The sequence below is a fragment of the Anomaloglossus baeobatrachus genome, chromosome 5 (genome assembly GCF_048569485.1).
Source record: "Anomaloglossus baeobatrachus isolate aAnoBae1 chromosome 5, aAnoBae1.hap1, whole genome shotgun sequence".
NCBI classification, from domain to species: domain Eukaryota; kingdom Metazoa; phylum Chordata; class Amphibia; order Anura; family Aromobatidae; genus Anomaloglossus; species Anomaloglossus baeobatrachus.
In genome coordinates this window covers 286,735,762-286,757,367 of record NC_134357.1, presented here as the reverse complement: position 1 = coordinate 286,757,367, position 21,606 = coordinate 286,735,762, and the positions used below count along the sequence as shown (strand labels likewise).

Genomic DNA, 21,606 nt, shown 5'->3' with positions numbered 1-21,606 from the left:
GTTGCTGCAAATGCTTCCTCGATTCCATACTGACACAGTCCAGGTATTTCTGAAAACTCACTGATTTACCTAATTTGCTAATCGTCACAAGATTGTTCTTTGCCCAACACTAAAAGCTGGCAGCAGTGGGATTTGAACCCACGCCTCCAAAGAGACTGGAGCCTAAATCCAGCGCCTTAGACCGCTCGGCCATGCTACCTGGGTGAAAAGCGATAAAATGTCCTTGGAGTAAGGGAAGTATAGCTGATTTTATTTTAAAGTAGTGTATGTGTGCTAACGGGCATATCTCTCTCCAACAGGACAAAGCAATAATTCTGAGAATTGTCTTTTCCTAAACATCAAAATGTACAAGTATCATATGAAAAGATTAAAGGATAAGCTCATTTAAAAGTAAGCAAATCATTAAGCTACATGAGATAAGAATTTGAAAACCTCAGAGGTAGTGGAGGTGGCAGCAGAGGGATTCAAGCCCACACACCCAAAGAGACTGCAGCCTTAATCCAGCACATCTAGACTCCATGACCATGACACTGCAAATGCTTGCTCCATTAAATAGCAAAACTGTTCAGGTATTTCTGAAAACTCACTGATTTACCTAATTTGATCATCATCACAAGATTGTTCTTTGCACAACCCAATCTACTATTAAATTCGACTTTTCATGAACTTCCTGACTGCAAAAGCTGGCAGCAGTGGGATTTGAACCCACGCCTCCAAAGAGACTGGAGCCTTAATCCAGCGCCTTAGACCGCTCGGCCATGCTACCTGGATGACAGCCGTGTCAACTTCCTTGGAGTAAGGCAAGTATAGCTGATTTCATTTTAAAGTAGTGTATGTGTGGTAATGGGCATATCACTCTCCAAAAAGACAAAGCAATAATTCTGAGAATTGTCTTTTCCTAAACATCAAAATATACAAGTATCATATGAAAAGATTAAAGGATAAGCTCAGTAAAAAGTAAGCAAATCATTACGCTACATGAGATAAGAATTTGAAAACCTCCGAGGTAGTAAGAGTGGCACCAGCGGGATTCAAACCCACACACCCAAAGAGACTGCAACCTTAAACCAGCACATCTAGACCCCACGAACCATGTTGCTGCAAATGCTTCCTCGATTCCATACTGACACAGTCAAGGTATTTCTGAAAACTCACTGATTTACCTAATTTGCTAATCGTCACAAGATTGTTCTTTGCCCAACACTAAAAGCTGGCAGCAGTGGGATTTGAACCCACGCCTCCAAAGAGACTGGAGCCTAAATCCAGCGCCTTAGACCGCTCGGCCATGCTACCTGGGTGAAAAGCGATAAAATGTCCTTGGAGTAAGGGAAGTATAGCTGATTTTATTTTAAAGTAGTGTATGTGTGCTAACGGGCATATCTCTCTCCAACAGGACAAAGCAATAATTCTGAGAATTGTCTTTTCCTAAACATCAAAATGTACAAGTATCATATGAAAAGATTAAAGGATAAGCTCATTTAAAAGTAAGCAAATCATTAAGCTACATGAGATAAGAATTTGAAAACCTCAGAGGTAGTGGAGGTGGCAGCAGAGGGATTCAAGCCCACACACCCAAAGAGACTGCAGCCTTAATCCAGCACATCTAGACTCCACGACCATGACACTGCAAATGCTTGCTCCATTAAATAGCAAAACTGTTCAGGTATTTCTGAAAACTCACTGATTTACCTAATTTGATCATCATCACAAGATTGTTCTTTGCACAACCCAATCTACTATTAAATTCGACTTTTCATGAACTTCCTGACTGCAAAAGCTGGCAGCAGTGGGATTTGAACCCACGCCTCCAAAGAGACTGGAGCCTTAATCCAGCGCCTTAGACCGCTCGGCCATGCTACCTGGATGACAGCCGTGTCAACTTCCTTGGAGTAAGGCAAGTATAGCTGATTTCATTTTAAAGTAGTGTATGTGTGGTAATGGGCATATCACTCTCCAAAAAGACAAAGCAATAATTCTGAGAATTGTCTTTTCCTAAACATCAAAATATACAAGTATCATATGAAAAGATTAAAGGATAAGCTCAGTAAAAAGTAAGCAAATCATTACGCTACATGAGATAAGAATTTGAAAACCTCCGAGGTAGTAAGAGTGGCACCAGCGGGATTCAAACCCACACACCCAAAGAGACTGCAACCTTAAACCAGCACATCTAGACCCCACGAACCATGTTGCTGCAAATGCTTCCTCGATTCCATACTGACACAGTCCAGGTATTTCTGAAAACTCACTGATTTACCTAATTTGCTAATCGTCACAAGATTGTTCTTTGCCCAACACTAAAAGCTGGCAGCAGTGGGATTTGAACCCACGCCTCCAAAGAGACTGGAGCCTAAATCCAGCGCCTTAGACCGCTCGGCCATGCTACCTGGGTGAAAAGCGATAAAATGTCCTTGGAGTAAGGGAAGTATAGCTGATTTTATTTTAAAGTAGTGTATGTGTGCTAACGGGCATATCTCTCTCCAACAGGACAAAGCAATAATTCTGAGAATTGTCTTTTCCTAAACATCAAAATGTACAAGTATCATATGAAAAGATTAAAGGATAAGCTCATTTAAAAGTAAGCAAATCATTAAGCTACATGAGATAAGAATTTGAAAACCTCAGAGGTAGTGGAGGTGGCAGCAGAGGGATTCAAGCCCACACACCCAAAGAGACTGCAGCCTTAATCCAGCACATCTAGACTCCACGACCATGACACTGCAAATGCTTGCTCCATTAAATAGCAAAACTGTTCAGGTATTTCTGAAAACTCACTGATTTACCTAATTTGATCATCATCACAAGATTGTTCTTTGCACAACCCAATCTACTATTAAATTCGACTTTTCATGAACTTCCTGACTGCAAAAGCTGGCAGCAGTGGGATTTGAACCCACGCCTCCAAAGAGACTGGAGCCTTAATCCAGCGCCTTAGACCGCTCGGCCATGCTACCTGGATGACAGCCGTGTCAACTTCCTTGGAGTAAGGCAAGTATAGCTGATTTCATTTTAAAGTAGTGTATGTGTGGTAATGGGCATATCACTCTCCAAAAAGACAAAGCAATAATTCTGAGAATTGTCTTTTCCTAAACATCAAAATATACAAGTATCATATGAAAAGATTAAAGGATAAGCTCAGTAAAAAGTAAGCAAATCATTACGCTACATGAGATAAGAATTTGAAAACCTCCGAGGTAGTAAGAGTGGCACCAGCGGGATTCAAACCCACACACCCAAAGAGACTGCAACCTTAAACCAGCACATCTAGACCCCACGAACCATGTTGCTGCAAATGCTTCCTCGATTCCATACTGACACAGTCCAGGTATTTCTGAAAACTCACTGATTTACCTAATTTGCTAATCGTCACAAGATTGTTCTTTGCCCAACACTAAAAGCTGGCAGCAGTGGGATTTGAACCCACGCCTCCAAAGAGACTGGAGCCTAAATCCAGCGCCTTAGACCGCTCGGCCATGCTACCTGGGTGAAAAGCGATAAAATGTCCTTGGAGTAAGGGAAGTATAGCTGATTTTATTTTAAAGTAGTGTATGTGTGCTAACGGGCATATCTCTCTCCAACAGGACAAAGCAATAATTCTGAGAATTGTCTTTTCCTAAACATCAAAATGTACAAGTATCATATGAAAAGATTAAAGGATAAGCTCATTTAAAAGTAAGCAAATCATTAAGCTACATGAGATAAGAATTTGAAAACCTCAGAGGTAGTGGAGGTGGCAGCAGAGGGATTCAAGCCCACACACCCAAAGAGACTGCAGCCTTAATCCAGCACATCTAGACTCCACGACCATGACACTGCAAATGCTTGCTCCATTAAATAGCAAAACTGTTCAGGTATTTCTGAAAACTCACTGATTTACCTAATTTGATCATCATCACAAGATTGTTCTTTGCACAACCCAATCTACTATTAAATTCGACTTTTCATGAACTTCCTGACTGCAAAAGCTGGCAGCAGTGGGATTTGAACCCACGCCTCCAAAGAGACTGGAGCCTTAATCCAGCGCCTTAGACCGCTCGGCCATGCTACCTGGATGACAGCCGTGTCAACTTCCTTGGAGTAAGGCAAGTATAGCTGATTTCATTTTAAAGTAGTGTATGTGTGGTAATGGGCATATCACTCTCCAAAAAGACAAAGCAATAATTCTGAGAATTGTCTTTTCCTAAACATCAAAATATACAAGTATCATATGAAAAGATTAAAGGATAAGCTCAGTAAAAAGTAAGCAAATCATTACGCTACATGAGATAAGAATTTGAAAACCTCCGAGGTAGTAAGAGTGGCACCAGCGGGATTCAAACCCACACACCCAAAGAGACTGCAACCTTAAACCAGCACATCTAGACCCCACGAACCATGTTGCTGCAAATGCTTCCTTGATTCCATACTGACACAGTCAAGGTATTTCTGAAAACTCACTGATTTACCTAATTTGCTAATCGTCACAAGATTGTTCTTTGCCCAACACTAAAAGCTGGCAGCAGTGGGATTTGAACCCACGCCTCCAAAGAGACTGGAGCCTAAATCCAGCGCCTTAGACCGCTCGGCCATGCTACCTGGGTGAAAAGCGATAAAATGTCCTTGGAGTAAGGGAAGTATAGCTGATTTTATTTTAAAGTAGTGTATGTGTGCTAACGGGCATATCTCTCTCCAACAGGACAAAGCAATAATTCTGAGAATTGTCTTTTCCTAAACATCAAAATGTACAAGTATCATATGAAAAGATTAAAGGATAAGCTCATTTAAAAGTAAGCAAATCATTAAGCTACATGAGATAAGAATTTGAAAACCTCAGAGGTAGTGGAGGTGGCAGCAGAGGGATTCAAGCCCACACACCCAAAGAGACTGCAGCCTTAATCCAGCACATCTAGACTCCATGACCATGACACTGCAAATGCTTGCTCCATTAAATAGCAAAACTGTTCAGGTATTTCTGAAAACTCACTGATTTACCTAATTTGATCATCATCACAAGATTGTTCTTTGCACAACCCAATCTACTATTAAATTCGACTTTTCATGAACTTCCTGACTGCAAAAGCTGGCAGCAGTGGGATTTGAACCCACGCCTCCAAAGAGACTGGAGCCTTAATCCAGCGCCTTAGACCGCTCGGCCATGCTACCTGGATGACAGCCGTGTCAACTTCCTTGGAGTAAGGCAAGTATAGCTGATTTCATTTTAAAGTAGTGTATGTGTGGTAATGGGCATATCACTCTCCAAAAAGACAAAGCAATAATTCTGAGAATTGTCTTTTCCTAAACATCAAAATATACAAGTATCATATGAAAAGATTAAAGGATAAGCTCAGTAAAAAGTAAGCAAATCATTACGCTACATGAGATAAGAATTTGAAAACCTCCGAGGTAGTAAGAGTGGCACCAGCGGGATTCAAACCCACACACCCAAAGAGACTGCAACCTTAAACCAGCACATCTAGACCCCACGAACCATGTTGCTGCAAATGCTTCCTCGATTCCATACTGACACAGTCCAGGTATTTCTGAAAACTCACTGATTTACCTAATTTGCTAATCGTCACAAGATTGTTCTTTGCCCAACACTAAAAGCTGGCAGCAGTGGGATTTGAACCCACGCCTCCAAAGAGACTGGAGCCTAAATCCAGCGCCTTAGACCGCTCGGCCATGCTACCTGGGTGAAAAGCGATAAAATGTCCTTGGAGTAAGGGAAGTATAGCTGATTTTATTTTAAAGTAGTGTATGTGTGCTAACGGGCATATCTCTCTCCAACAGGACAAAGCAATAATTCTGAGAATTGTCTTTTCCTAAACATCAAAATGTACAAGTATCATATGAAAAGATTAAAGGATAAGCTCATTTAAAAGTAAGCAAATCATTAAGCTACATGAGATAAGAATTTGAAAACCTCAGAGGTAGTGGAGGTGGCAGCAGAGGGATTCAAGCCCACACACCCAAAGAGACTGCAGCCTTAATCCAGCACATCTAGACTCCACGACCATGACACTGCAAATGCTTGCTCCATTAAATAGCAAAACTGTTCAGGTATTTCTGAAAACTCACTGATTTACCTAATTTGATCATCATCACAAGATTGTTCTTTGCACAACCCAATCTACTATTAAATTCGACTTTTCATGAACTTCCTGACTGCAAAAGCTGGCAGCAGTGGGATTTGAACCCACGCCTCCAAAGAGACTGGAGCCTTAATCCAGCGCCTTAGACCGCTCGGCCATGCTACCTGGATGACAGCCGTGTCAACTTCCTTGGAGTAAGGCAAGTATAGCTGATTTCATTTTAAAGTAGTGTATGTGTGGTAATGGGCATATCACTCTCCAAAAAGACAAAGCAATAATTCTGAGAATTGTCTTTTCCTAAACATCAAAATATACAAGTATCATATGAAAAGATTAAAGGATAAGCTCAGTAAAAAGTAAGCAAATCATTACGCTACATGAGATAAGAATTTGAAAACCTCCGAGGTAGTAAGAGTGGCACCAGCGGGATTCAAACCCACACACCCAAAGAGACTGCAACCTTAAACCAGCACATCTAGACCCCACGAACCATGTTGCTGCAAATGCTTCCTCGATTCCATACTGACACAGTCAAGGTATTTCTGAAAACTCACTGATTTACCTAATTTGCTAATCGTCACAAGATTGTTCTTTGCCCAACACTAAAAGCTGGCAGCAGTGGGATTTGAACCCACGCCTCCAAAGAGACTGGAGCCTAAATCCAGCGCCTTAGACCGCTCGGCCATGCTACCTGGGTGAAAAGCGATAAAATGTCCTTGGAGTAAGGGAAGTATAGCTGATTTTATTTTAAAGTAGTGTATGTGTGCTAACGGGCATATCTCTCTCCAACAGGACAAAGCAATAATTCTGAGAATTGTCTTTTCCTAAACATCAAAATGTACAAGTATCATATGAAAAGATTAAAGGATAAGCTCATTTAAAAGTAAGCAAATCATTAAGCTACATGAGATAAGAATTTGAAAACCTCAGAGGTAGTGGAGGTGGCAGCAGAGGGATTCAAGCCCACACACCCAAAGAGACTGCAGCCTTAATCCAGCACATCTAGACTCCACGACCATGACACTGCAAATGCTTGCTCCATTAAATAGCAAAACTGTTCAGGTATTTCTGAAAACTCACTGATTTACCTAATTTGATCATCATCACAAGATTGTTCTTTGCACAACCCAATCTACTATTAAATTCGACTTTTCATGAACTTCCTGACTGCAAAAGCTGGCAGCAGTGGGATTTGAACCCACGCCTCCAAAGAGACTGGAGCCTTAATCCAGCGCCTTAGACCGCTCGGCCATGCTACCTGGATGACAGCCGTGTCAACTTCCTTGGAGTAAGGCAAGTATAGCTGATTTCATTTTAAAGTAGTGTATGTGTGGTAATGGGCATATCACTCTCCAAAAAGACAAAGCAATAATTCTGAGAATTGTCTTTTCCTAAACATCAAAATATACAAGTATCATATGAAAAGATTAAAGGATAAGCTCAGTAAAAAGTAAGCAAATCATTACGCTACATGAGATAAGAATTTGAAAACCTCCGAGGTAGTAAGAGTGGCACCAGCGGGATTCAAACCCACACACCCAAAGAGACTGCAACCTTAAACCAGCACATCTAGACCCCACGAACCATGTTGCTGCAAATGCTTCCTCGATTCCATACTGACACAGTCCAGGTATTTCTGAAAACTCACTGATTTACCTAATTTGCTAATCGTCACAAGATTGTTCTTTGCCCAACACTAAAAGCTGGCAGCAGTGGGATTTGAACCCACGCCTCCAAAGAGACTGGAGCCTAAATCCAGCGCCTTAGACCGCTCGGCCATGCTACCTGGGTGAAAAGCGATAAAATGTCCTTGGAGTAAGGGAAGTATAGCTGATTTTATTTTAAAGTAGTGTATGTGTGCTAACGGGCATATCTCTCTCCAACAGGACAAAGCAATAATTCTGAGAATTGTCTTTTCCTAAACATCAAAATGTACAAGTATCATATGAAAAGATTAAAGGATAAGCTCATTTAAAAGTAAGCAAATCATTAAGCTACATGAGATAAGAATTTGAAAACCTCAGAGGTAGTGGAGGTGGCAGCAGAGGGATTCAAGCCCACACACCCAAAGAGACTGCAGCCTTAATCCAGCACATCTAGACTCCACGACCATGACACTGCAAATGCTTGCTCCATTAAATAGCAAAACTGTTCAGGTATTTCTGAAAACTCACTGATTTACCTAATTTGATCATCATCACAAGATTGTTCTTTGCACAACCCAATCTACTATTAAATTCGACTTTTCATGAACTTCCTGACTGCAAAAGCTGGCAGCAGTGGGATTTGAACCCACGCCTCCAAAGAGACTGGAGCCTTAATCCAGCGCCTTAGACCGCTCGGCCATGCTACCTGGATGACAGCCGTGTCAACTTCCTTGGAGTAAGGCAAGTATAGCTGATTTCATTTTAAAGTAGTGTATGTGTGGTAATGGGCATATCACTCTCCAAAAAGACAAAGCAATAATTCTGAGAATTGTCTTTTCCTAAACATCAAAATATACAAGTATCATATGAAAAGATTAAAGGATAAGCTCAGTAAAAAGTAAGCAAATCATTACGCTACATGAGATAAGAATTTGAAAACCTCCGAGGTAGTAAGAGTGGCACCAGCGGGATTCAAACCCACACACCCAAAGAGACTGCAACCTTAAACCAGCACATCTAGACCCCACGAACCATGTTGCTGCAAATGCTTCCTCGATTCCATACTGACACAGTCAAGGTATTTCTGAAAACTCACTGATTTACCTAATTTGCTAATCGTCACAAGATTGTTCTTTGCCCAACACTAAAAGCTGGCAGCAGTGGGATTTGAACCCACGCCTCCAAAGAGACTGGAGCCTAAATCCAGCGCCTTAGACCGCTCGGCCATGCTACCTGGGTGAAAAGCGATAAAATGTCCTTGGAGTAAGGGAAGTATAGCTGATTTTATTTTAAAGTAGTGTATGTGTGCTAACGGGCATATCTCTCTCCAACAGGACAAAGCAATAATTCTGAGAATTGTCTTTTCCTAAACATCAAAATGTACAAGTATCATATGAAAAGATTAAAGGATAAGCTCATTTAAAAGTAAGCAAATCATTAAGCTACATGAGATAAGAATTTGAAAACCTCAGAGGTAGTGGAGGTGGCAGCAGAGGGATTCAAGCCCACACACCCAAAGAGACTGCAGCCTTAATCCAGCACATCTAGACTCCACGACCATGACACTGCAAATGCTTGCTCCATTAAATAGCAAAACTGTTCAGGTATTTCTGAAAACTCACTGATTTACCTAATTTGATCATCATCACAAGATTGTTCTTTGCACAACCCAATCTACTATTAAATTCGACTTTTCATGAACTTCCTGACTGCAAAAGCTGGCAGCAGTGGGATTTGAACCCACGCCTCCAAAGAGACTGGAGCCTTAATCCAGCGCCTTAGACCGCTCGGCCATGCTACCTGGATGACAGCCGTGTCAACTTCCTTGGAGTAAGGCAAGTATAGCTGATTTCATTTTAAAGTAGTGTATGTGTGGTAATGGGCATATCACTCTCCAAAAAGACAAAGCAATAATTCTGAGAATTGTCTTTTCCTAAACATCAAAATATACAAGTATCATATGAAAAGATTAAAGGATAAGCTCAGTAAAAAGTAAGCAAATCATTACGCTACATGAGATAAGAATTTGAAAACCTCCGAGGTAGTAAGAGTGGCACCAGCGGGATTCAAACCCACACACCCAAAGAGACTGCAACCTTAAACCAGCACATCTAGACCCCACGAACCATGTTGCTGCAAATGCTTCCTCGATTCCATACTGACACAGTCCAGGTATTTCTGAAAACTCACTGATTTACCTAATTTGCTAATCGTCACAAGATTGTTCTTTGCCCAACACTAAAAGCTGGCAGCAGTGGGATTTGAACCCACGCCTCCAAAGAGACTGGAGCCTAAATCCAGCGCCTTAGACCGCTCGGCCATGCTACCTGGGTGAAAAGCGATAAAATGTCCTTGGAGTAAGGGAAGTATAGCTGATTTTATTTTAAAGTAGTGTATGTGTGCTAACGGGCATATCTCTCTCCAACAGGACAAAGCAATAATTCTGAGAATTGTCTTTTCCTAAACATCAAAATGTACAAGTATCATATGAAAAGATTAAAGGATAAGCTCATTTAAAAGTAAGCAAATCATTAAGCTACATGAGATAAGAATTTGAAAACCTCAGAGGTAGTGGAGGTGGCAGCAGAGGGATTCAAGCCCACACACCCAAAGAGACTGCAGCCTTAATCCAGCACATCTAGACTCCACGACCATGACACTGCAAATGCTTGCTCCATTAAATAGCAAAACTGTTCAGGTATTTCTGAAAACTCACTGATTTACCTAATTTGATCATCATCACAAGATTGTTCTTTGCACAACCCAATCTACTATTAAATTCGACTTTTCATGAACTTCCTGACTGCAAAAGCTGGCAGCAGTGGGATTTGAACCCACGCCTCCAAAGAGACTGGAGCCTTAATCCAGCGCCTTAGACCGCTCGGCCATGCTACCTGGATGACAGCCGTGTCAACTTCCTTGGAGTAAGGCAAGTATAGCTGATTTCATTTTAAAGTAGTGTATGTGTGGTAATGGGCATATCACTCTCCAAAAAGACAAAGCAATAATTCTGAGAATTGTCTTTTCCTAAACATCAAAATATACAAGTATCATATGAAAAGATTAAAGGATAAGCTCAGTAAAAAGTAAGCAAATCATTACGCTACATGAGATAAGAATTTGAAAACCTCCGAGGTAGTAAGAGTGGCACCAGCGGGATTCAAACCCACACACCCAAAGAGACTGCAACCTTAAACCAGCACATCTAGACCCCACGAACCATGTTGCTGCAAATGCTTCCTCGATTCCATACTGACACAGTCCAGGTATTTCTGAAAACTCACTGATTTACCTAATTTGCTAATCGTCACAAGATTGTTCTTTGCCCAACACTAAAAGCTGGCAGCAGTGGGATTTGAACCCACGCCTCCAAAGAGACTGGAGCCTAAATCCAGCGCCTTAGACCGCTCGGCCATGCTACCTGGGTGAAAAGCGATAAAATGTCCTTGGAGTAAGGGAAGTATAGCTGATTTTATTTTAAAGTAGTGTATGTGTGCTAACGGGCATATCTCTCTCCAACAGGACAAAGCAATAATTCTGAGAATTGTCTTTTCCTAAACATCAAAATGTACAAGTATCATATGAAAAGATTAAAGGATAAGCTCATTTAAAAGTAAGCAAATCATTAAGCTACATGAGATAAGAATTTGAAAACCTCAGAGGTAGTGGAGGTGGCAGCAGAGGGATTCAAGCCCACACACCCAAAGAGACTGCAGCCTTAATCCAGCACATCTAGACTCCACGACCATGACACTGCAAATGCTTGCTCCATTAAATAGCAAAACTGTTCAGGTATTTCTGAAAACTCACTGATTTACCTAATTTGATCATCATCACAAGATTGTTCTTTGCACAACCCAATCTACTATTAAATTCGACTTTTCATGAACTTCCTGACTGCAAAAGCTGGCAGCAGTGGGATTTGAACCCACGCCTCCAAAGAGACTGGAGCCTTAATCCAGCGCCTTAGACCGCTCGGCCATGCTACCTGGATGACAGCCGTGTCAACTTCCTTGGAGTAAGGCAAGTATAGCTGATTTCATTTTAAAGTAGTGTATGTGTGGTAATGGGCATATCACTCTCCAAAAAGACAAAGCAATAATTCTGAGAATTGTCTTTTCCTAAACATCAAAATATACAAGTATCATATGAAAAGATTAAAGGATAAGCTCAGTAAAAAGTAAGCAAATCATTACGCTACATGAGATAAGAATTTGAAAACCTCCGAGGTAGTAAGAGTGGCACCAGCGGGATTCAAACCCACACACCCAAAGAGACTGCAACCTTAAACCAGCACATCTAGACCCCACGAACCATGTTGCTGCAAATGCTTCCTCGATTCCATACTGACACAGTCCAGGTATTTCTGAAAACTCACTGATTTACCTAATTTGCTAATCGTCACAAGATTGTTCTTTGCCCAACACTAAAAGCTGGCAGCAGTGGGATTTGAACCCACGCCTCCAAAGAGACTGGAGCCTAAATCCAGCGCCTTAGACCGCTCGGCCATGCTACCTGGGTGAAAAGCGATAAAATGTCCTTGGAGTAAGGGAAGTATAGCTGATTTTATTTTAAAGTAGTGTATGTGTGCTAACGGGCATATCTCTCTCCAACAGGACAAAGCAATAATTCTGAGAATTGTCTTTTCCTAAACATCAAAATGTACAAGTATCATATGAAAAGATTAAAGGATAAGCTCATTTAAAAGTAAGCAAATCATTAAGCTACATGAGATAAGAATTTGAAAACCTCAGAGGTAGTGGAGGTGGCAGCAGAGGGATTCAAGCCCACACACCCAAAGAGACTGCAGCCTTAATCCAGCACATCTAGACTCCACGACCATGACACTGCAAATGCTTGCTCCATTAAATAGCAAAACTGTTCAGGTATTTCTGAAAACTCACTGATTTACCTAATTTGATCATCATCACAAGATTGTTCTTTGCACAACCCAATCTACTATTAAATTCGACTTTTCATGAACTTCCTGACTGCAAAAGCTGGCAGCAGTGGGATTTGAACCCACGCCTCCAAAGAGACTGGAGCCTTAATCCAGCGCCTTAGACCGCTCGGCCATGCTACCTGGATGACAGCCGTGTCAACTTCCTTGGAGTAAGGCAAGTATAGCTGATTTCATTTTAAAGTAGTGTATGTGTGGTAATGGGCATATCACTCTCCAAAAAGACAAAGCAATAATTCTGAGAATTGTCTTTTCCTAAACATCAAAATATACAAGTATCATATGAAAAGATTAAAGGATAAGCTCAGTAAAAAGTAAGCAAATCATTACGCTACATGAGATAAGAATTTGAAAACCTCCGAGGTAGTAAGAGTGGCACCAGCGGGATTCAAACCCACACACCCAAAGAGACTGCAACCTTAAACCAGCACATCTAGACCCCACGAACCATGTTGCTGCAAATGCTTCCTCGATTCCATACTGACACAGTCCAGGTATTTCTGAAAACTCACTGATTTACCTAATTTGCTAATCGTCACAAGATTGTTCTTTGCCCAACACTAAAAGCTGGCAGCAGTGGGATTTGAACCCACGCCTCCAAAGAGACTGGAGCCTAAATCCAGCGCCTTAGACCGCTCGGCCATGCTACCTGGGTGAAAAGCGATAAAATGTCCTTGGAGTAAGGGAAGTATAGCTGATTTTATTTTAAAGTAGTGTATGTGTGCTAACGGGCATATCTCTCTCCAACAGGACAAAGCAATAATTCTGAGAATTGTCTTTTCCTAAACATCAAAATGTACAAGTATCATATGAAAAGATTAAAGGATAAGCTCATTTAAAAGTAAGCAAATCATTAAGCTACATGAGATAAGAATTTGAAAACCTCAGAGGTAGTGGAGGTGGCAGCAGAGGGATTCAAGCCCACACACCCAAAGAGACTGCAGCCTTAATCCAGCACATCTAGACTCCACGACCATGACACTGCAAATGCTTGCTCCATTAAATAGCAAAACTGTTCAGGTATTTCTGAAAACTCACTGATTTACCTAATTTGATCATCATCACAAGATTGTTCTTTGCACAACCCAATCTACTATTAAATTCGACTTTTCATGAACTTCCTGACTGCAAAAGCTGGCAGCAGTGGGATTTGAACCCACGCCTCCAAAGAGACTGGAGCCTTAATCCAGCGCCTTAGACCGCTCGGCCATGCTACCTGGATGACAGCCGTGTCAACTTCCTTGGAGTAAGGCAAGTATAGCTGATTTCATTTTAAAGTAGTGTATGTGTGGTAATGGGCATATCACTCTCCAAAAAGACAAAGCAATAATTCTGAGAATTGTCTTTTCCTAAACATCAAAATATACAAGTATCATATGAAAAGATTAAAGGATAAGCTCAGTAAAAAGTAAGCAAATCATTACGCTACATGAGATAAGAATTTGAAAACCTCCGAGGTAGTAAGAGTGGCACCAGCGGGATTCAAACCCACACACCCAAAGAGACTGCAACCTTAAACCAGCACATCTAGACCCCACGAACCATGTTGCTGCAAATGCTTCCTCGATTCCATACTGACACAGTCCAGGTATTTCTGAAAACTCACTGATTTACCTAATTTGCTAATCGTCACAAGATTGTTCTTTGCCCAACACTAAAAGCTGGCAGCAGTGGGATTTGAACCCACGCCTCCAAAGAGACTGGAGCCTAAATCCAGCGCCTTAGACCGCTCGGCCATGCTACCTGGGTGAAAAGCGATAAAATGTCCTTGGAGTAAGGGAAGTATAGCTGATTTTATTTTAAAGTAGTGTATGTGTGCTAACGGGCATATCTCTCTCCAACAGGACAAAGCAATAATTCTGAGAATTGTCTTTTCCTAAACATCAAAATGTACAAGTATCATATGAAAAGATTAAAGGATAAGCTCATTTAAAAGTAAGCAAATCATTAAGCTACATGAGATAAGAATTTGAAAACCTCAGAGGTAGTGGAGGTGGCAGCAGAGGGATTCAAGCCCACACACCCAAAGAGACTGCAGCCTTAATCCAGCACATCTAGACTCCACGACCATGACACTGCAAATGCTTGCTCCATTAAATAGCAAAACTGTTCAGGTATTTCTGAAAACTCACTGATTTACCTAATTTGATCATCATCACAAGATTGTTCTTTGCACAACCCAATCTACTATTAAATTCGACTTTTCATGAACTTCCTGACTGCAAAAGCTGGCAGCAGTGGGATTTGAACCCACGCCTCCAAAGAGACTGGAGCCTTAATCCAGCGCCTTAGACCGCTCGGCCATGCTACCTGGATGACAGCCGTGTCAACTTCCTTGGAGTAAGGCAAGTATAGCTGATTTCATTTTAAAGTAGTGTATGTGTGGTAATGGGCATATCACTCTCCAAAAAGACAAAGCAATAATTCTGAGAATTGTCTTTTCCTAAACATCAAAATATACAAGTATCATATGAAAAGATTAAAGGATAAGCTCAGTAAAAAGTAAGCAAATCATTACGCTACATGAGATAAGAATTTGAAAACCTCCGAGGTAGTAAGAGTGGCACCAGCGGGATTCAAACCCACACACCCAAAGAGACTGCAACCTTAAACCAGCACATCTAGACCCCACGAACCATGTTGCTGCAAATGCTTCCTCGATTCCATACTGACACAGTCAAGGTATTTCTGAAAACTCACTGATTTACCTAATTTGCTAATCGTCACAAGATTGTTCTTTGCCCAACACTAAAAGCTGGCAGCAGTGGGATTTGAACCCACGCCTCCAAAGAGACTGGAGCCTAAATCCAGCGCCTTAGACCGCTCGGCCATGCTACCTGGGTGAAAAGCGATAAAATGTCCTTGGAGTAAGGGAAGTATAGCTGATTTTATTTTAAAGTAGTGTATGTGTGCTAACGGGCATATCTCTCTCCAACAGGACAAAGCAATAATTCTGAGAATTGTCTTTTCCTAAACATCAAAATGTACAAGTATCATATGAAAAGATTAAAGGATAAGCTCATTTAAAAGTAAGCAAATCATTAAGCTACATGAGATAAGAATTTGAAAACCTCAGAGGTAGTGGAGGTGGCAGCAGAGGGATTCAAGCCCACACACCCAAAGAGACTGCAGCCTTAATCCAGCACATCTAGACTCCACGACCATGACACTGCAAATGCTTGCTCCATTAAATAGCAAAACTGTTCAGGTATTTCTGAAAACTCACTGATTTACCTAATTTGATCATCATCACAAGATTGTTCTTTGCACAACCCAATCTACTATTAAATTCGACTTTTCATGAACTTCCTGACTGCAAAAGCTGGCAGCAGTGGGATTTGAACCCACGCCTCCAAAGAGACTGGAGCCTTAATCCAGCGCCTTAGACCGCTCGGCCATGCTACCTGGATGACAGCCGTGTCAACTTCCTTGGAGTAAGGCAGGTATAGCTGATTTCATTTTAAAGTAGTGTATGTGTGGTAATGGGCATATCACTCTCCAAAAAGACAAAGCAATAATTCTGAGAATTGTCTTTTCCTAAACATCAAAATATACAAGTATCATATGAAAAGATTAAAGGATAAGCTCAGTAAAAAGTAAGCAAATCATTACGCTACATGAGATAAGAATTTGAAAACCTCCGAGGTAGTAAGAGTGGCACCAGCGGGATTCAAACCCACACACCCAAAGAGACTGCAACCTTAAACCAGCACATCTAGACCCCACGAACCATGTTGCTGCAAATGCTTCCTCGATTCCATACTGACACAGTCCAGGTATTTCTGAAAACTCACTGATTTACCTAATTTGCTAATCGTCACAAGATTGTTCTTTGCCCAACACTAAAAGCTGGCAGCAGTGGGATTTGAACCCACGCCTCCAAAGAGACTGGAGCCTAAATCCAGCGCCTTAGACCGCTCGGCCATGCTACCTGGGTGAAAAGCGATAAAATGTCCTTGGAGTAAGGGAAGTATAGCTGATTTTATTTTAAAGTAGTGTATGTGTGCTAACGGGCATATCTCTCTCCAACAGGACAAAGCAATAATTCTGAGAATTGTCTTTTCCTAAACATCAAAATGTACAAGTATCATATGAAAAGATTAAAGGATAAGCTCATTTAAAAGTAAGCAAATCATTAAGCTACATGAGATAAGAATTTGAAAACCTCAGAGGTAGTGGAGGTGGCAGCAGAGGGATTCAAGCCCACACACCCAAAGAGACTGCAGCCTTAATCCAGCACATCTAGACTCCACGACCATGACACTGCAAATGCTTGCTCCATTAAATAGCAAAACTGTTCAGGTATTTCTGAAAACTCACTGATTTACCTAATTTGATCATCATCACAAGATTGTTCTTTGCACAACCCAATCTACTATTAAATTCGACTTTTCATGAACTTCCTGACTGCAAAAGCTGGCAGCAGTGGGATTTGAACCCACGCCTCCAAAGAGACTGGAGCCTTAATCCAGCGCCTTAGACCGCTCGGCCATGCTACCTGGATGACAGCCGTGTCAACTTCCTTGGAGTAAGGCAAGTATAGCTGATTTCATTTTAAAGTAGTGTATGTGTGGTAATGGGCATATCACTCTCCAAAAAGACAAAGCAATAATTCTGAGAATTGTCTTTTCCTAAACATCAAAATATACAAGTATCATATGAAAAGATTAAAGGATAAGCTCAGTAAAAAGTAAGCAAATCATTACGCTACATGAGATAAGAATTTGAAAACCTCCGAGGTAGTAAGAGTGGCACCAGCGGGATTCAAACCCACACACCCAAAGAGACTGCAACCTTAAACCAGCACATCTAGACCCCACGAACCATGTTGCTGCAAATGCTTCCTCGATTCCATACTGACACAGTCCAGGTATTTCTGAAAACTCACTGATTTACCTAATTTGCTAATCGTCACAAGATTGTTCTTTGCCCAACACTAAAAGCTGGCAGCAGTGGGATTTGAACCCACGCCTCCAAAGAGACTGGAGCCTAAATCCAGCGCCTTAGACCGCTCGGCCATGCTACCTGGGTGAAAAGCGATAAAATGTCCTTGGAGTAAGGGAAGTATAGCTGATTTTATTTTAAAGTAGTGTATGTGTGCTAACGGGCATATCTCTCTCCAACAGGACAAAGCAATAATTCTGAGAATTGTCTTTTCCTAAACATCAAAATGTACAAGTATCATATGAAAAGATTAAAGGATAAGCTCATTTAAAAGTAAGCAAATCATTAAGCTACATGAGATAAGAATTTGAAAACCTCAGAGGTAGTGGAGGTGGCAGCAGAGGGATTCAAGCCCACACACCCAAAGAGACTGCAGCCTTAATCCAGCACATCTAGACTCCACGACCATGACACTGCAAATGCTTGCTCCATTAAATAGCAAAACTGTTCAGGTATTTCTGAAAACTCACTGATTTACCTAATTTGATCATCATCACAAGATTGTTCTTTGCACAACCCAATCTACTATTAAATTAGACTTTTCATGAACTTCCTGACTGCAAAAGCTGGCAGCAGTGGGATTTGAACCCACGCCTCCAAAGAGACTGGAGCCTTAATCCAGCGCCTTAGACCGCTCGGCCATGCTACCTGGATGACAGCCGTGTCAACTTCCTTGGAGTAAGGCAAGTATAGCTGATTTCATTTTAAAGTAGTGTATGTGTGGTAATGGGCATATCACTCTCCAAAAAGACAAAGCAATAATTCTGAGAATTGTCTTTTCCTAAACATCAAAATATACAAGTATCATATGAAAAGATTAAAGGATAAGCTCAGTAAAAAGTAAGCAAATCATTACGCTACATGAGATAAGAATTTGAAAACCTCCGAGGTAGTAAGAGTGGCACCAGCGGGATTCAAACCCACACACCCAAAGAGACTGCAACCTTAAACCAGCACATCTAGACCCCACGAACCATGTTGCTGCAAATGCTTCCTCGATTCCATACTGACACAGTCCAGGTATTTCTGAAAACTCACTGATTTACCTAATTTGCTAATCGTCACAAGATTGTTCTTTGCCCAACACTAAAAGCTGGCAGCAGTGGGATTTGAACCCACGCCTCCAAAGAGACTGGAGCCTAAATCCAGCGCCTTAGACCGCTCGGCCATGCTACCTGGGTGAAAAGCGATAAAATGTCCTTGGAGTAAGGGAAGTATAGCTGATTTTATTTTAAAGTAGTGTATGTGTGCTAACGGGCATATCTCTCTCCAACAGGACAAAGCAATAATTCTGAGAATTGTCTTTTCCTAAACATCAAAATGTACAAGTATCATATGAAAAGATTAAAGGATAAGCTCATTTAAAAGTAAGCAAATCATTAAGCTACATGAGATAAGAATTTGAAAACCTCAGAGGTAGTGGAGGTGGCAGCAGAGGGATTCAAGCCCACACACCCAAAGAGACTGCAGCCTTAATCCAGCACATCTAGACTCCACGACCATGACACTGCAAATGCTTGCTCCATTAAATAGCAAAACTGTTCAGGTATTTCTGAAAACTCACTGATTTACCTAATTTGATCATCATCACAAGATTGTTCTTTGCACAACCCAATCTACTATTAAATTCGACTTTTCATGAACTTCCTGACTGCAAAAGCTGGCAGCAGTGGGATTTGAACCCACGCCTCCAAAGAGACTGGAGCCTTAATCCAGCGCCTTAGACCGCTCGGCCATGCTACCTGGATGACAGCCGTGTCAACTTCCTTGGAGTAAGGCAAGTATAGCTGATTTCATTTTAAAGTAGTGTATGTGTGGTAATGGGCATATCACTCTCCAAAAAGACAAAGCAATAATTCTGAGAATTGTCTTTTCCTAAACATCAAAATATACAAGTATCATATGAAAAGATTAAAGGATAAGCTCAGTAAAAAGTAAGCAAATCATTACGCTACATGAGATAAGAATTTGAAAACCTCTGAGGTAGTAAGAGTGGCACCAGCGGGATTCAAACCCACACACCCAAAGAGACTGCAACCTTAAACCAGCACATCTAGACCCCACGAACCATGTTGCTGCAAATGCTTCCTCGATTCCATACTGACACAGTCAAGGTATTTCTGAAAACTCACTGATTTACCTAATTTGCTAATCGTCACAAGATTGTTCTTTGCCCAACACTAAAAGCTGGCAGCAGTGGGATTTGAACCCACGCCTCCAAAGAGACTGGAGCCTAAATCCAGCGCCTTAGACCGCTCGGCCATGCTACCTGGGTGAAAAGCGATAAAATGTCCTTGGAGTAAGGGAAGTATAGCTGATTTTATTTTAAAGTAGTGTATGTGTGCTAACGGGCATATCTCTCTCCAACAGGACAAAGCAATAATTCTGAGAATTGTCTTTTCCTAAACATCAAAATGTACAAGTATCATATGAAAAGATTAAAGGATAAGCTCATTTAAAAGTAAGCAAATCATTAAGCTACATGAGATAAGAATTTGAAAACCTCAGAGGTAGTGGAGGTGGCAGCAGAGGGATTCAAGCCCACACACCCAAAGAGACTGCAGCCTTAATCCAGCACATCTAGACTCCACGACCATGACACTGCAAATGCTTGCTCCATTAAATAGCAAAACTGTTCAGGTATTTCTGAAAACTCACTGATTTACCTAATTTGATCATCATCACAAGATTGTTCTTTGCACAACCCAATCTACTATTAAATTCGACTTTTCATGAACTTCCTGACTGCAAAAGCTGGCAGCAGTGGGATTTGAACCCACGCCTCCAAAGAGACTGGAGCCTTAATCCAGCGCCTTAGACCGCTCGGCCATGGTACCTGGATGACAGCCGTGTCAACTTCCTTGGAGTAAGGCAAGTATAGCTGATTTCATTTTAAAGTAGTGTATGTGTGGTAATGGGCATATCACTCTCCAAAAAGACAAAGCAATAATTCTGAGAATTGTCTTTTCCTAAACATCAAAATATACAAGTATCATATGAAAAGATTAAAGGATAAGCTCAGTAAAAAGTAAGCAAATCATTACGCTACATGAGATAAGAATTTTGAAAACCTCCGAGGTAGTAAGAGTGGCACCAGCGGGATTCAAACCCACACACCCAAAGAGACTGCAACCTTAAACCAGCACATCTAGACCACACGAACCATGTTGCTGCAAATGCTTCCTCGATTCCATACTGACACAGTCCAGGTATTTCTGAAAACTCACTGATTTACCTAATTTGCTAATCGTCACAAGATTGTTCTTTGCCCAACACTAAAAGCTGGCAGCAGTGGGATTTGAACCCACGCCTCCAAAGAGACTGGAGCCTAAATCCAGCGCCTTAGACCGCTCGGCCATGCTACCTGGGTGAAAAGCGATAAAATGTCCTTGGAGTAAGGGAAGTATAGCTGATTTTATTTTAAAGTAGTGTATGTGTGCTAACGGGCATATCTCTCTCCAACAGGACAAAGCAATAATTCTGAGAATTGTCTTTTCCTAAACATCAAAATGTACAAGTATCATATGAAAAGATTAAAGGATAAGCTCATTTAAAAGTAAGCAAATCATTAAGCTACATGAGATAAGAATTTGAAAACCTCAGAGGTAGTGGAGGTGGCAGCAGAGGGATTCAAGCCCACACACCCAAAGAGACTGCAGCCTTAATCCAGCACATCTAGACTCCACGACCATGACACTGCAAATGCTTGCTCCATTAAATAGCAAAACTGTTCAGGTATTTCTGAAAACTCACTGATTTACCTAATTTGATCATCATCACAAGATTGTTCTTTGCACAACCCAATCTACTATTAAATTCGACTTTTCATGAACTTCCTGACTGCAAAAGCTGGCAGCAGTGGGATTTGAACCCACGCCTCCAAAGAGACTGGAGCCTTAATCCAGCGCCTTAGACCGCTCGGCCATGCTACCTGGATGACAGCCGTGTCAACTTCCTTGGAGTAAGGCAAGTATAGCTGATTTCA

At 41.3% G+C, this 21,606-nt stretch overlaps 39 non-coding genes across 39 annotated transcripts; all 39 read right to left on the bottom strand.

Annotated features, from left to right (window-relative positions):
* Nucleotides 1-117: 117 nt before the first annotated feature.
* TRNAL-UAG (transfer RNA leucine (anticodon UAG)) lies at nt 118-199 on the bottom strand. The gene has a single exon. It is a non-coding gene; the product is annotated as a tRNA-Leu (tRNA).
* Nucleotides 200-684: 485 nt separating this feature from the next.
* TRNAL-AAG (transfer RNA leucine (anticodon AAG)) lies at nt 685-766 on the bottom strand. The gene has a single exon. It is a non-coding gene; the product is annotated as a tRNA-Leu (tRNA).
* A 445-nt stretch (nt 767-1,211) lies between these two features.
* On the bottom strand, nt 1,212-1,293 carry TRNAL-UAG (transfer RNA leucine (anticodon UAG)). Its single transcript has one exon. It is a non-coding gene; the product is annotated as a tRNA-Leu (tRNA).
* Nucleotides 1,294-1,778: 485 nt separating this feature from the next.
* Nucleotides 1,779-1,860, bottom strand: TRNAL-AAG (transfer RNA leucine (anticodon AAG)). Its single transcript has one exon. It is a non-coding gene; the product is annotated as a tRNA-Leu (tRNA).
* A 445-nt stretch (nt 1,861-2,305) lies between these two features.
* TRNAL-UAG (transfer RNA leucine (anticodon UAG)) lies at nt 2,306-2,387 on the bottom strand. The gene has a single exon. It is a non-coding gene; the product is annotated as a tRNA-Leu (tRNA).
* A 485-nt stretch (nt 2,388-2,872) lies between these two features.
* Nucleotides 2,873-2,954, bottom strand: TRNAL-AAG (transfer RNA leucine (anticodon AAG)). The gene has a single exon. It is a non-coding gene; the product is annotated as a tRNA-Leu (tRNA).
* A 445-nt stretch (nt 2,955-3,399) lies between these two features.
* Nucleotides 3,400-3,481, bottom strand: TRNAL-UAG (transfer RNA leucine (anticodon UAG)). Its single transcript has one exon. It is a non-coding gene; the product is annotated as a tRNA-Leu (tRNA).
* A 485-nt stretch (nt 3,482-3,966) lies between these two features.
* On the bottom strand, nt 3,967-4,048 carry TRNAL-AAG (transfer RNA leucine (anticodon AAG)). Its single transcript has one exon. It is a non-coding gene; the product is annotated as a tRNA-Leu (tRNA).
* A 445-nt stretch (nt 4,049-4,493) lies between these two features.
* Nucleotides 4,494-4,575, bottom strand: TRNAL-UAG (transfer RNA leucine (anticodon UAG)). Its single transcript has one exon. It is a non-coding gene; the product is annotated as a tRNA-Leu (tRNA).
* Nucleotides 4,576-5,060: 485 nt separating this feature from the next.
* TRNAL-AAG (transfer RNA leucine (anticodon AAG)) lies at nt 5,061-5,142 on the bottom strand. The gene has a single exon. It is a non-coding gene; the product is annotated as a tRNA-Leu (tRNA).
* Nucleotides 5,143-5,587: 445 nt separating this feature from the next.
* TRNAL-UAG (transfer RNA leucine (anticodon UAG)) lies at nt 5,588-5,669 on the bottom strand. The gene has a single exon. It is a non-coding gene; the product is annotated as a tRNA-Leu (tRNA).
* A 485-nt stretch (nt 5,670-6,154) lies between these two features.
* Nucleotides 6,155-6,236, bottom strand: TRNAL-AAG (transfer RNA leucine (anticodon AAG)). Its single transcript has one exon. It is a non-coding gene; the product is annotated as a tRNA-Leu (tRNA).
* A 445-nt stretch (nt 6,237-6,681) lies between these two features.
* TRNAL-UAG (transfer RNA leucine (anticodon UAG)) lies at nt 6,682-6,763 on the bottom strand. Its single transcript has one exon. It is a non-coding gene; the product is annotated as a tRNA-Leu (tRNA).
* A 485-nt stretch (nt 6,764-7,248) lies between these two features.
* Nucleotides 7,249-7,330, bottom strand: TRNAL-AAG (transfer RNA leucine (anticodon AAG)). The gene has a single exon. It is a non-coding gene; the product is annotated as a tRNA-Leu (tRNA).
* Nucleotides 7,331-7,775: 445 nt separating this feature from the next.
* On the bottom strand, nt 7,776-7,857 carry TRNAL-UAG (transfer RNA leucine (anticodon UAG)). The gene has a single exon. It is a non-coding gene; the product is annotated as a tRNA-Leu (tRNA).
* Nucleotides 7,858-8,342: 485 nt separating this feature from the next.
* Nucleotides 8,343-8,424, bottom strand: TRNAL-AAG (transfer RNA leucine (anticodon AAG)). Its single transcript has one exon. It is a non-coding gene; the product is annotated as a tRNA-Leu (tRNA).
* Nucleotides 8,425-8,869: 445 nt separating this feature from the next.
* Nucleotides 8,870-8,951, bottom strand: TRNAL-UAG (transfer RNA leucine (anticodon UAG)). Its single transcript has one exon. It is a non-coding gene; the product is annotated as a tRNA-Leu (tRNA).
* Nucleotides 8,952-9,436: 485 nt separating this feature from the next.
* On the bottom strand, nt 9,437-9,518 carry TRNAL-AAG (transfer RNA leucine (anticodon AAG)). Its single transcript has one exon. It is a non-coding gene; the product is annotated as a tRNA-Leu (tRNA).
* Nucleotides 9,519-9,963: 445 nt separating this feature from the next.
* On the bottom strand, nt 9,964-10,045 carry TRNAL-UAG (transfer RNA leucine (anticodon UAG)). The gene has a single exon. It is a non-coding gene; the product is annotated as a tRNA-Leu (tRNA).
* A 485-nt stretch (nt 10,046-10,530) lies between these two features.
* On the bottom strand, nt 10,531-10,612 carry TRNAL-AAG (transfer RNA leucine (anticodon AAG)). Its single transcript has one exon. It is a non-coding gene; the product is annotated as a tRNA-Leu (tRNA).
* Nucleotides 10,613-11,057: 445 nt separating this feature from the next.
* Nucleotides 11,058-11,139, bottom strand: TRNAL-UAG (transfer RNA leucine (anticodon UAG)). Its single transcript has one exon. It is a non-coding gene; the product is annotated as a tRNA-Leu (tRNA).
* Nucleotides 11,140-11,624: 485 nt separating this feature from the next.
* On the bottom strand, nt 11,625-11,706 carry TRNAL-AAG (transfer RNA leucine (anticodon AAG)). The gene has a single exon. It is a non-coding gene; the product is annotated as a tRNA-Leu (tRNA).
* Nucleotides 11,707-12,151: 445 nt separating this feature from the next.
* TRNAL-UAG (transfer RNA leucine (anticodon UAG)) lies at nt 12,152-12,233 on the bottom strand. The gene has a single exon. It is a non-coding gene; the product is annotated as a tRNA-Leu (tRNA).
* A 485-nt stretch (nt 12,234-12,718) lies between these two features.
* TRNAL-AAG (transfer RNA leucine (anticodon AAG)) lies at nt 12,719-12,800 on the bottom strand. Its single transcript has one exon. It is a non-coding gene; the product is annotated as a tRNA-Leu (tRNA).
* Nucleotides 12,801-13,245: 445 nt separating this feature from the next.
* Nucleotides 13,246-13,327, bottom strand: TRNAL-UAG (transfer RNA leucine (anticodon UAG)). The gene has a single exon. It is a non-coding gene; the product is annotated as a tRNA-Leu (tRNA).
* Nucleotides 13,328-13,812: 485 nt separating this feature from the next.
* On the bottom strand, nt 13,813-13,894 carry TRNAL-AAG (transfer RNA leucine (anticodon AAG)). Its single transcript has one exon. It is a non-coding gene; the product is annotated as a tRNA-Leu (tRNA).
* A 445-nt stretch (nt 13,895-14,339) lies between these two features.
* Nucleotides 14,340-14,421, bottom strand: TRNAL-UAG (transfer RNA leucine (anticodon UAG)). Its single transcript has one exon. It is a non-coding gene; the product is annotated as a tRNA-Leu (tRNA).
* Nucleotides 14,422-14,906: 485 nt separating this feature from the next.
* TRNAL-AAG (transfer RNA leucine (anticodon AAG)) lies at nt 14,907-14,988 on the bottom strand. The gene has a single exon. It is a non-coding gene; the product is annotated as a tRNA-Leu (tRNA).
* A 445-nt stretch (nt 14,989-15,433) lies between these two features.
* On the bottom strand, nt 15,434-15,515 carry TRNAL-UAG (transfer RNA leucine (anticodon UAG)). The gene has a single exon. It is a non-coding gene; the product is annotated as a tRNA-Leu (tRNA).
* A 485-nt stretch (nt 15,516-16,000) lies between these two features.
* TRNAL-AAG (transfer RNA leucine (anticodon AAG)) lies at nt 16,001-16,082 on the bottom strand. The gene has a single exon. It is a non-coding gene; the product is annotated as a tRNA-Leu (tRNA).
* A 445-nt stretch (nt 16,083-16,527) lies between these two features.
* Nucleotides 16,528-16,609, bottom strand: TRNAL-UAG (transfer RNA leucine (anticodon UAG)). Its single transcript has one exon. It is a non-coding gene; the product is annotated as a tRNA-Leu (tRNA).
* A 485-nt stretch (nt 16,610-17,094) lies between these two features.
* On the bottom strand, nt 17,095-17,176 carry TRNAL-AAG (transfer RNA leucine (anticodon AAG)). The gene has a single exon. It is a non-coding gene; the product is annotated as a tRNA-Leu (tRNA).
* A 445-nt stretch (nt 17,177-17,621) lies between these two features.
* TRNAL-UAG (transfer RNA leucine (anticodon UAG)) lies at nt 17,622-17,703 on the bottom strand. The gene has a single exon. It is a non-coding gene; the product is annotated as a tRNA-Leu (tRNA).
* A 485-nt stretch (nt 17,704-18,188) lies between these two features.
* TRNAL-AAG (transfer RNA leucine (anticodon AAG)) lies at nt 18,189-18,270 on the bottom strand. The gene has a single exon. It is a non-coding gene; the product is annotated as a tRNA-Leu (tRNA).
* Nucleotides 18,271-18,715: 445 nt separating this feature from the next.
* On the bottom strand, nt 18,716-18,797 carry TRNAL-UAG (transfer RNA leucine (anticodon UAG)). The gene has a single exon. It is a non-coding gene; the product is annotated as a tRNA-Leu (tRNA).
* Nucleotides 18,798-19,282: 485 nt separating this feature from the next.
* Nucleotides 19,283-19,364, bottom strand: TRNAL-AAG (transfer RNA leucine (anticodon AAG)). Its single transcript has one exon. It is a non-coding gene; the product is annotated as a tRNA-Leu (tRNA).
* A 445-nt stretch (nt 19,365-19,809) lies between these two features.
* Nucleotides 19,810-19,891, bottom strand: TRNAL-UAG (transfer RNA leucine (anticodon UAG)). Its single transcript has one exon. It is a non-coding gene; the product is annotated as a tRNA-Leu (tRNA).
* A 1,013-nt stretch (nt 19,892-20,904) lies between these two features.
* On the bottom strand, nt 20,905-20,986 carry TRNAL-UAG (transfer RNA leucine (anticodon UAG)). The gene has a single exon. It is a non-coding gene; the product is annotated as a tRNA-Leu (tRNA).
* A 485-nt stretch (nt 20,987-21,471) lies between these two features.
* TRNAL-AAG (transfer RNA leucine (anticodon AAG)) lies at nt 21,472-21,553 on the bottom strand. Its single transcript has one exon. It is a non-coding gene; the product is annotated as a tRNA-Leu (tRNA).
* Between the last annotated feature and the right edge of the window lie 53 nt (nt 21,554-21,606).